We start from the raw sequence: 11,762 nt of genomic DNA, 5'->3' as shown, positions 1-11,762 counted from the left end.
TATCTAACATGTATCTAACAGAAAATCTAGACAAAAAATCAGCAGCTATAACAACACATTGATATATCATGAAGTCTTCACACCTATCTACCAAATATTTATTATTGAATAAATATTTTTATACCCCACCTGAAGATATATTCTAATATAATGATAGCTATTGGCTAGACCATTGAGTTAAGTGGGTAATAAAAAGCAGTGTACTGCCAAGTACAATCTGATACAAGTAAAAGCTAGAATGGTAATGTAGCACTAAGATCACTAAGATGGCACCAAAGTAATGTCTCAGGTTTCCTGGAACATGTGAGAACTTCATTTCTTAAACATGTAAGCAAATCCAGTCAGGACCATTATCCATAGTTCAGCGACATTTTTCTCTAAATAGTAAAATACTGAATATTTTAGCCTTTGTAGGCACAGGCCATGTGGAATCTGTCACAGTTACTCAGCTCCACCATTATATTACAAAAATAGCAATAGACAATAATAAATAACTGTGCATGACTATGTTCCGATAAAATCCCAGATATCATATAATTTGTAAAAATGTTAGTATGGGTATCTAAACGCATAAAGACTCATTTTTAAAAACATAGCTGTATTTTGTTAGTTGGTGGGTCAGGGCCTATTGTATGCAGATTCATGCCATAACCTGTTGTTCAAACAACATAATTTTGAAAGTCATGAGTGCATAGTCCCATAAAGAAGAATTAAATGCAAGTGAGTCACACCAAGTGTGCCTTTAATCCTTTCTGTGTTTAAAACTGTGCTGTGAATACAGTTCAGAATCACAAGCCCTGATTTAGCCTCTGCTAATATGACTTTCTGCCTGAGTGCTTGCTGCTGTGATTCAGGACAGTACATGTCATGAGTAAGAGCAGGCTCTAATCTTTGGTCTATATTCCAAACAAATATCTATTGAGTCTCCTTAAAACAACAACTTACTTGAAGCTCAGTATTCAGGGACCTGATGTGTTACCCAAAATCAGTCTGGTCCATCACCACTCAAAAACCAATAAAGAGGCAAAGTTGATGGAAAGGAAAGTTTGCTCTATTTTAGAGGACAGCAAATGGGAGAAAGAAGGGCAGATTCCTGTCCAAAGGCCAACTCCCCCCACACTGACAAACAGTGAACAGGACCTTTTAAAGAGGACTTTCAAGAGTATATAGGTGGAGGGAGGGGACTAGATGCAGTAACAGCACAGTCAGCTCTGATAGTAATCTTGAAATTGGTCATGTGGTGATCTGATCAACATCATTGTGACTGTTTTAAGTACAGTTAATCTTTAGTTCCAGGGTTGGCTTATTCCCATTTCTATGAGGTCAATTCTTGGAATTACAGCAGCTTATGTCATAGCTACAATCTGGTCATTGTGTAGTTAACATCTTCCATCTGGAGGGGTTTCAGTATTTACAAGGCAACTCAAAGGACGTGGCTCAAAATTACCCATAGCCCTTGTAGAAAAACTAAAAGCCTTTTCTTTACTGACTAACCTATTAATATTCAGTCTTACTTTCCTTTGCTTTTTCCTTTTCTCACTTCTCTGATTATACTTAGTCTTTGGCTAAAGTTTTCCTACAGACAAAAAGATGGAAGACATGGGGGAAAGACCAGAGGATCCTGCTCCGTCTCAGCATGGTATTTTATTTTAGCAAAGAGCACAAGTAATTGATCCCTTAGTTGATAATTCAAATAGGCTTGAGAGTACAAAATGTCTGAAATCTATATTCTTGATCTTCCTTTCAGAGAAACAGGATGCACTACACAGATATGATTAAGCACTAGCTGTAGGACATGCCCAGAGCATATAAAAATTATTTGGACAGAAGCCGAATTTTCACTTGACTCAATAGCTGAGACTTGTTTACTATAATGTACTTATTTTATCCAAAAGCTGTTTTGGCTGACAATTTTTTGGTGTAAAGTTATTATTCTTTAATGATAATATTGCCAATTGGATGGATTCCGAAATTTTATTGACCAATACAATTTTAGCTTAAGAGCCAGTTCTAACAATTACACAAAGCTAAACTACACAATTTAAATGATTAAAGTAGTTGGATGAGGATCAACATTTCTGAAGGGATTCCATATTGATTTCTTCTTAAAGCACATTTAAAAGTAAACAGGGATTGAAAACAAATATTGCTGCTGGATGGTAATTGCAGTTTTCTGCAGAGGTTATCGCTGGGCCCTCAGAGTCAATCGTCTTGTGGCATGGTAAAAAACATGCCTGCCAGCGCAAGAGATATAAGAGACGTGGGTTTGATCCTAAATTCAGGAAGATCCCCTGGAGGAGGATCTTCACTCCAGTATTCTTGCCTGGAGAATTCCATGGACAGAGGCGCCAGCAGTGAACTATGGTCACAAAGAGTTGGACTGAAATGACTTAGCACAGCATAAAATGAAATGAAGTGGAGACCATGGGCCCAGGAAGCACCGCATCTGAAGGAAAGGCTCTCTTTTAATACCCTCCTTCTAGAATTTTCTATCTTCTCCTCAGAAACACACATGTCCCTTCCGGAGACTTCTTCCTCGAGGGGCATCTGGAGCACTGACATTGCCCAGAATCCTTACTCCTTGCTTAACAGACTAAAGCACCTGAAAAACTATTTCCAACATAATACTGGTGACTACATTTTATTAGCTTCCTTCTCCTTTTTTTACACGGCCAATTTCAATTTTAACCCACACGTCAGCATATCCAACCTCCAGCCTAATCCTGGATCCCTCCTCCTCACGTCTATGCATTCCTATGGTTAACCTTCTAGGTCTTAAAGTTTTCTTCCCAAGAGTTCTTCACTATCACCTCCCATGACTGAGGTGTTCCATCTTGTGGCACTTAGGTTTATTTCCTTATGTTCTGCAAAAGGGAAAATAAGAAAAGAACAAAACAGACAAATCATTTGTGTTGTAGCGTTTTGTGAAGACCTGGAGACAATGGACAAAGTTGTATAGCAGCAATACACACAAGCAGTTCAATACCATGTCCAGTGAGAATACCCTGGCAGTGCAGTGGGTAGGACCTCATGATTTAATGGCTAAGGATGCTGGTTCCATCCCTGGCTGGGAAATTCCAGCAAATCGCTCAGCATGGCAAAAAAAAAAAAAAAAAAAAAGTCCACCAGCTTTGATGAAAGCACCCTCTACTGTTGCTCAGCATTCTCCTTCCCTCTTTACAAACACCAGCATTTCAAAGACACCAAATCTGGTTTCAGTATTTGTATCCAAAGACTCATCCATATGCTCTGGTAAGACATGGGTCATTTCATTTGAATCTAATTTTTCTCTCCATCTCCCCAGTCTCTAAAGACAAAAGGGTCAAATGGAGATACAGTTAACCAATGAAGTGAACTATGTCACATCCTCTACACTGTAGAATGGGTTAGGGTTCATTTTATTTTAAATAGCTATTATTTCATTCTATAACACTAGTCTTCCTTTCTTAGTTAAGTGTTTCTCCATGTAATGCATTAGAACAGTCTCTTTGGATCTCTCTTTCCAAGAGACTGCAACTTTTCTAAATCAGGAACCAAGTCTAATTGTTTTATTTTTACTGTTTATTATGAAAAATAGTCTCATGAATCCCTGATACTCACCACCCAGCTTCATCAATAACCAGTTTATGACCAGTCTGGCCATCTATACCTTGCCCTCTTGCTCTTTCCAACATGATTTTAAAGAAAATCCCAGATACCATAAAAAAAAAAATTAAAGGTACCTTGTGCTCATTTTGCCAGGAGGAATATCAATAACCTCAGATATGCAGATGACACCACCCTTATGGCAGAAAGTGAAGAGGAGCTAAAAAGCCTCTTGATGAAAGTGAAAGAGGAGAGTGAAAAAGTTGGCTTAAAGCTCAACATTCAGAAAACGAAGATCATGGCATCTGGTCCCATCACTCCATGGGAAATAGATGGGGAAACAGTGGAAACAGTGTCAGACTTAATTTTTCTGGGCTCCAAAATCACTGCAGATGGTGATTGCAGCCATGAAATTAAAAGACACTTCCTCCTTGGAAGGAAACTTATGACCAACCTAGATAGTACATTCAAAAGCAGAGACATTACTTTGCCGACTAAGGTCCATCTAGTCGAGGCTATGGTTTTTCCAGTGGTCATGTATGGATGTGAGTTGGACTGTGAAGAAAGCTGAGTGCTGAAGAATTGATACTTTGAACTGTGGTGCTGGAGAAGACTCTTGAGAGTCCCTTGGACTGCAAGGAGATCCAACCAGTCCATTCTAAAAGAGATCAGTCCTGAGTGTTCTTTGGAAGGAATGATGCTAAAGCTGAAACTCCAGTACTTTGGCCGGCCACCTCATGCGAAGAGTTGACTCATTGGAAAAGACTCTGATGCTGGGAGGGATTGGAGGCAGGAGGAGAAGGGGACGACAGAGGATGAGATGGCTGGATGGCATCACTGACTCAATGGACGTGAGTCTGAGTGAACTCCGGGAGATGGCGATGGACAGGGAGGCCTGGCGTGCTGCAATTCATGGGGTTGCAAAGAGTCGGACACTACTGAGTGACTGAACTGAACAAAGAAACACAGGAAATAAGTACATTCATTATACTAATTGCAATGATGGATTTATAGGTGTCAAAACATGTCAAAAGTTGCCAAATTGTATACTCTAGCTATATGTGGTTTATTGTAAGTTCAGTCAGGCCTCAATAGAGCTGTTCAAGCAAGAAATCTCCATGGTCCAGTGGTTAAGAGTCCAGCTTCCAATGCAGGTGCTGTGGGTTCAATACCTGGTCGAGGAACTAAGATCCCACATGCTGTGGAGCAATTTATTCTGCATGCCACAATGAAGACCCTGTGTGCCACAATTCAGACCTGATGTAACTAAATAAACCAGCTTTTTTTTTTTTTAAAGCTATCTCATTAGGAATGAGGCCAAATATTAATCATGTTTGTAACCCTGTGTTCTGAATGCTGCCCTGGTACATCATAAGTACACAGCAGCACAACCAGAAATAGCAGTTGGTAAATGAGATAAGAGAAGGATAGTGTCCAACTCCTGTCATCATGTAGACTGACTTTGGACAAGTAAATTCATCATATCTCAGTCTGCAAGTGGTTACATAGTATTCATACTGAAGCCTACATCATGGTAATATTTTTAGTTTTTAATAAGTATCATTGTAATTCTTTGGGTAAAACTTTAAAAGATTATTTCTATAATGAGCTCTAGGTGTCCATTGCCTCTTGACCTACTCTTTATTCAGAGCAAAGGGGAAAACTATAACCTGTTAGTTACAAAGCATGAAAAGAAAGAAGAAAAGCAAAATTATTTTATCTATTTTATCTTCAGTTCAGTTCAGTTCATTTCAGTCACTCAGTCATGTCCAACTCTTTGTGACCCCATGAACTGCAGCACGCCAGGCCTTCCTGTCCATCACCAACTCCTGGAGTTTACCCAAACTCATGTCCATCAAGTCAGTGATGCCATCCAGTCATCTCATCCTCTGTCATCCTCTTCTCCTCCTCCCCCCAATCCCTCCCAGCATCAGGGTTGTTTCCAATAAGTCAACCCTTCGCATGAGGTGGCCAAAATATTGGAGTTTCAGCTTCAGCATCAGTCCTTCCAATGAACACCCAGGACTGATCTCTTTTAGAATGGACTGGTTGGATCTCCTTGCAGTCCAAGGGACTCTCAAGAGTCTTCTCCAATAGCACAGTTCAAAAGCATCAATCCTTTGGCGCTCAGCTTTTTGCACAGTCCAACTCTCACATCCATACGTGACCACTGGGAAAATCATAGCCTTGACTAGACAGACCTTTGTTGGCAAAGTAATGTCTCTGCTTTTCAATATGCTCTCTAGGTTGGTCATAACTTTTCTTCCAAGGAGTAAGCATCTTTTAATTTCATGGCTGCAGTCACCATCTGCAGTGATTTTGGAGCCCAGAAAAATAAACTCTGACACTGTTTGCCCATCTAATTGCCATGAAGTGATGGGACCAGATGCCATGATCTTTGTATTCTGAATGTTGAGCTTTAAGCCAACTTTTTCACTCTCCTCTTTCACTTTCATCAAGAGGCTTTTAGTTCCTCTTCACTTTCTGCCATAAGGGTGATGTCATCTGCATATCTGAGGTTATTGATATTTCTCCCAGCAATCTTGATTCCAGCTTGTGCTTCTTCCAGCCCAGCATTCTCATCATGTACTCTGCATATAAGTTAGATAGGCAGGGTGACAATATACAGCCTTGATGTACTCCTTTTCCTATTTGGAACCAGTCTGTTAGAGCATAATAGAAAGTAAAACCATAGTGTGTTTAAGCCCACTGAGAAGTAGTATTTTGAAACAGATACAATACTGAATAATTCTGTCACTTCACAACACAAAAAGAAATAACTATGAAATATATCCATTTAACCTGGGTTAAAATTTTTATAATAAAAATATAGATTATCAATGTGCTGAAGTTCACTCTTTGGCATCTCCATATTAAAAAAATATCATCTCACTCTATAAATCTATATCTATTGCTATTGTTGAATCTGAATATAGAATAATAATAATGCCATTATTTCAACAGAAACTCTCTGCCAAGCATTCCTCATCCAATAGGAAAGTGGGAAGGAAAGTTGGTATAAAAGGAAATACAATGAGTCAAATATATGAAAGATGTTCACTAAATGCAAGTTAAAACTATAATGAGACACCATTTTTCATCCATCAGATTGGTAAAGACCAAACATTTGATAAATTCTTGTGTTGGAAATTGATGGGGGAAAAAATCACTTTTATTCTTTGCTAGTAGGAGTGCAAAGTGACACACAACATCCATGGAGATGTTGGGTAGTATCTCTCAAAAGTAAAAGGCACTTATCAGTTAGTCTAGCCAATATATAGCCTGCTCAGTATAGTACTTTGATGTTCACTGGGACTAAATGTCAATCATGCAAATATCCTTGTTCTTAATATATTATTTTCTATTAGTGTAATTGTATGAATATAGGAGAGACTATCTAGTGCTTCCCTCGTGGCTCAATGGTAAAGAATCTACCTGCCAATTCAGGAGACATGAGTTTGATCCCTGACCTGGGAAGATCCCACATGTTAAGAAGCCACCAAGCCCACGCACCACAACTCTTGAGCCTGTGCTGTCGAGCCTGAAGCCCACACTCCCTAGAGGTCATACTCTGCAACATGAGAAGCAACTGCAATGAGAAGCCTGTGCACCACAACCATAGAGCAGACCTCCCCGCCCCGCTACAACTAGAGAAGAGCCTCCCATGCAGCAACGAAGACCCAGCACTGCCAAAAATAAACAAATAAGAGAGACCATATAATATAAAATTTACACCATGATGTAGATTGCTGATTTTAATGTTTCCACATCATATTGTTTTTATTTCATCTATAAATTTTCATCATGTGTCCATTTCTTTTTCTTACATGACCTGGCAAAACTATCTGAAAAACAGAGACATTATGTAGCCATAGTTACACAATATTGGACCCCAAATGCCTTATTTATCTTTACTCCTGTGCTTTGCAGGCATTTCATAACACATCCAAAGATTTCATTACAGGTTTGTTAATCTCTAGTGTTGAGATCACAGGTTTGTTAATAATTAGTGTTTAAAAACACTAAAGAACTGTTACTAATGTCAGGGAAATTTTAATCTCATGCTATTAGTGATTTTACACAGAGGCAAAAGGGGTCTCTTTTTGATTCAGAGTACAAGCAGAACTTGCCAAAGCAAATTTAAAATAACCCTCCGCTGAAAAACAGCACATAAACAGAGAAGAAAACTATAACATCAGAAAGTTTTCTTTATATATAATGCAAATAAATAAGCAGCCAGTAGCTTGCTGAGCATCTTAAAAGAAAGTATATCCTTTTGTAAAATGCTGTTAATAAGGACTTGATACTTAAAGACTGCACTTTGAGTAAATGCATAGTCAAAGACTGGCTTTATAATAATAGCCCCAAAGGAGAAAACTGACATGAGACATACAGAACAGAATAAAGATGAGACCAGAATGGAAACTATGTTTCAGCTATTAATACAATAGATAACGATGTCACTAGATTTTTAGAAAAGGGAATAGGGGAGTTATTTCTGAAACCATTAAGAATCCTTTGAAGGCTGTTATACATAAACACATGAGGTAAAACATTTCTTGCTACAAAGTCTGGGCTTATTCACTCCCAACAACTTATTTTATTACCCTTATTTAGTCTCCAACTGTAGATATCAAAGTAGTGTAAGACTTCTGGCTTTGTAGTTGTGATCAGGGATACCCTACCTTGCATAATTCTCTTGTAATGGAGTCTATTTCAATCTTGAAAGGCAACACATTATACTAATCTAGATTTTTGCAAAGTACATGTTCTGAAACCTTAGACATGGCTGATGCTCCTTAGTTTGGGGTCAAGGTGAAGGGTTAAAGGAGAAGATGAAATGTGAATTCCATGGTTCAAAAATGCTTGCTATAGATCTCTCTGGAAATCAGTAAAACACATTAGCTGATTAAAGATGAAAAACTGTTGCAGTAAAGAAATCTTTTTAACATGAAATGAAATTAAACGTTCATAGCTCCAAGTCTTTCCAACCCCATGGACTGTAGACGTCCAGGCTTCTCTGTCCATGGAATTATCCAGGCAAGAATAATGGAGTGGGTTGCCATTCCCTTCTTGGGGATCTTCCTGACCCAGGAATCAAACCCAGATCTCCTGCATTGCGAGCAGATTCTTTACCATCTGAGCCTCCAGGGAAGCTGTCTCTTTGATACAGCATTTCTCAAACTAAATTGATCAAATAAAGCTTTTCTCATGTAATATTAAATAACACACTGAAGATGTAATATTTCACAGAACAAGCTTTGGAAGAATGTACTACTTTGTGATAATCATAGACAAGGAGTAAGGAGCCAGATCCCATAAACAGAAACTATTTTATAGTTACCCCAAATTATAAACCTACTAAAGACACAGATTGCTGGCTTAATAACTCAAATCCAGAAACAGGAGTATTATTTGAAACATCTTGGCTAGAATGACTTCTTGGGGAGTCCATCTTTGAGAGTTTAGTTAGGGAGTAACAAAGTGAAGAGGAACTAAAAAGCCTCTTGATGAAAGTGAAAGTGGAGAGTGAAAAATTTGGCTTAAGGCTCAACATTCAGAAAACGAAGATCATGGCATCCAGTCCCATCACTTCATGGGAAATAGATGGGAAACAGTGGAAACAGTGTCAGACTTTATATTTTGGGGCTCCAAAATCACTGCAGATGGTGACTGCAGCCATGAAATTAAAAGACGCTTACTCCTTGGAAGAAAAGTTATGACCAGCCTAGACAGCATATTCAAAAGCAGAGACATTACTTTGCCGACTAAGGTCCGTATAGTCAAGACTATGGTTTTTCCAGTGGTCATGTATGGATGTGAGAGTTGGACTGTGAACAAGGCTGAGTGCCAAAGAATTGATGCTTTTGAACTGTGGTGTTGGAGAAGACTCTTGAGAGTCCCTTGGACTGCAAGGCGATCCAACCAGTCCATTCTGAAGGAGATCAGCCCTGGGATTTCTTTGGAAGGAATGATGCTAAAGCTGAAACTCCAGAATGTTGGCCACCTCATGTGAAGAGTTGACTCATTGGAAAAGACTCTGATGCTGGGAGGGATTGGGGGCAGGAGGAGAAGGGGACAACAGAGGATGAGATGGCTGGATGGCATCACTGACTCAATGGACGTGAGTCTGAGTGAACTCCGGGAGTTGGTGATGGACAGGGAGGCCTGGCATGCTGCGATTCATGGGGTCACAAAGAGTCGGACATGACTGAGCGACTGAACTGAAGTGAACTGAACAATGCCAAATTACACTGCCACACAAATGGAAGGAATATGGAAGAATGCAATGGCTCATAAAAGGGAACAAGTCATGAGACATCTATACGGTTTTAGAAAGCACAATCTCAGTAAAAAGGCTTTTAAGGGAAAGTTGTTCAAGACTCAATGGGAAGTTTCTTGAGATAAGAAAATGTATAAAAGTCAAGAATCATGTGTAAGAAATCACTGGAAAATTTAGTTTCACTTTCAAATATAGATTGATAAACTGACTTTATGTCCAAATTTGCACCTGTTGTCTCAGCATAGCAACAAATTGCATCCACTTTTGCTCTCAAAACTGTTTCAACTTGGATAATAAATTAAGGACTTCCAATCTACTGAATACCTACCATGTGCCAGGTATACTAAGAAGTCACACAAAAAATTCTTTCTAATACAGAATGAACTTTGCCATCAAAAAAGTGAACAATTCCATTATAGGAACAAGAACTGTACATCTGAAACAATCTGAAAACAATAAAAGGTTTTCTAGTGTAAGGTCAATATCTATATCTAATATAGTAGTTACCCTATCTGTGAACCTTCAAGTTGTGAATTTTCAAAGATGTGAATGTATGTTCCATCAATGTCAGGCTTGAGTGAAATTGCAGCTTCCCTCCATCTCCTATTGCTGACGATCCTTCAGCTCCACCATCTCCCACTTCCTCTCTGTCCTCCAGTCAGTAACTTTTGTTGCCTGTTCACTCAAAGCCAGCCCCTGTATGCCAGCTGTTGTACTAGGCTACGGTACTTTTCAAGGTACTGTATTATAAGATTAAAAATATTTTCTTCATTTTTGTATTTGCTTTTATGTATTATTTGTGTGAAAAGTATTATAAATCTATTACAGTACACTACTATATAGACAACTGTGTTAGTTGGGTACCTAGGTTAACTTTGGAGGACTTAGGAAAAAATTGGACTTTCAAACACACTCTCGAGATGAAACTCATATATAAGGGACTTTACTGTACTACAAATAAGTGGCATAAGAATGAGTTCCCTGGTGGCCTAGTGTTTCAATTAAGGGCTTTCAATGCTGTGGCCCAGGGTCAGTCTCTGGTGGGGGATCTGAGATCCCACAAGCCATGCAGCGTGCCAGCTCCCCCAAAAGAGGGTAGAATGCACAAGTATTGGGGAAGGTAGATGATAAGCTGGTACCTGGAACTCAAGCTTGAATCCCTGTGTCCTTGGGTAGAAAAAGAACGCACACAGACATGGCTGATTGGTTCCAGCAAGGGACCTTCAGCCTGCCTCTCCTGCAGCAAGTGAACTAAGACTACATTCCTCAAGGAGTCTCAATTTTTTAAACCAATTTCTTGAGATTAGAAGATCAGATACTGCTTGCATATTAAATGTACTACCCCAAGCACAAATCAGGACTTTGTCCCCTATCTCATCCAGACCACAGGTACACCAAATTCTGAATTTTACTTATGACCCTTTCCAGAAAAGGGTATGTTTTTAACACCCAGAAACCAAACTGTAGGACTGTTTTGCCCCCAGAACCCTTTCCATGTCTAGGGGAGCCTCTGGGTCTTGGCTTCTGCTTTATTTTTCTCCATGTTAGCAGTCACTTGCCGAACATCAGCTTCTACGTTCAATTTACTCCCAGTGCTCTCTGGGGTTAAATTATGCTAGTTTTCTAAAAAAAGCTAATTCATTTTAACAAGTCTAACTTTTGAGTGGAGGCAGTTCTGTGCTCATAAAAGCCATATTTGCTTAACATTCTGTGAGACTGGGTGGCCTAGGAAGACGACACATGCCGAGTACGGCACAGAACCCACAGTTTGTTTTCACAGGGAAAGAGATGAATGATGTGTTACAATTATCCCTCCGTGAGCAGCAGACCTAATAAGAAAATACACCTTTCATGTGTGGTCTTCATAATACTTTTCATTGACTTCACACAGCAA

Source organism: Ovis aries, chromosome 1 (genome assembly GCF_016772045.2).
Source record: "Ovis aries strain OAR_USU_Benz2616 breed Rambouillet chromosome 1, ARS-UI_Ramb_v3.0, whole genome shotgun sequence".
Classification (NCBI taxonomy): Eukaryota; Metazoa; Chordata; class Mammalia; order Artiodactyla; family Bovidae; genus Ovis; species Ovis aries.
This window is presented reverse-complemented; position numbering follows the sequence as displayed.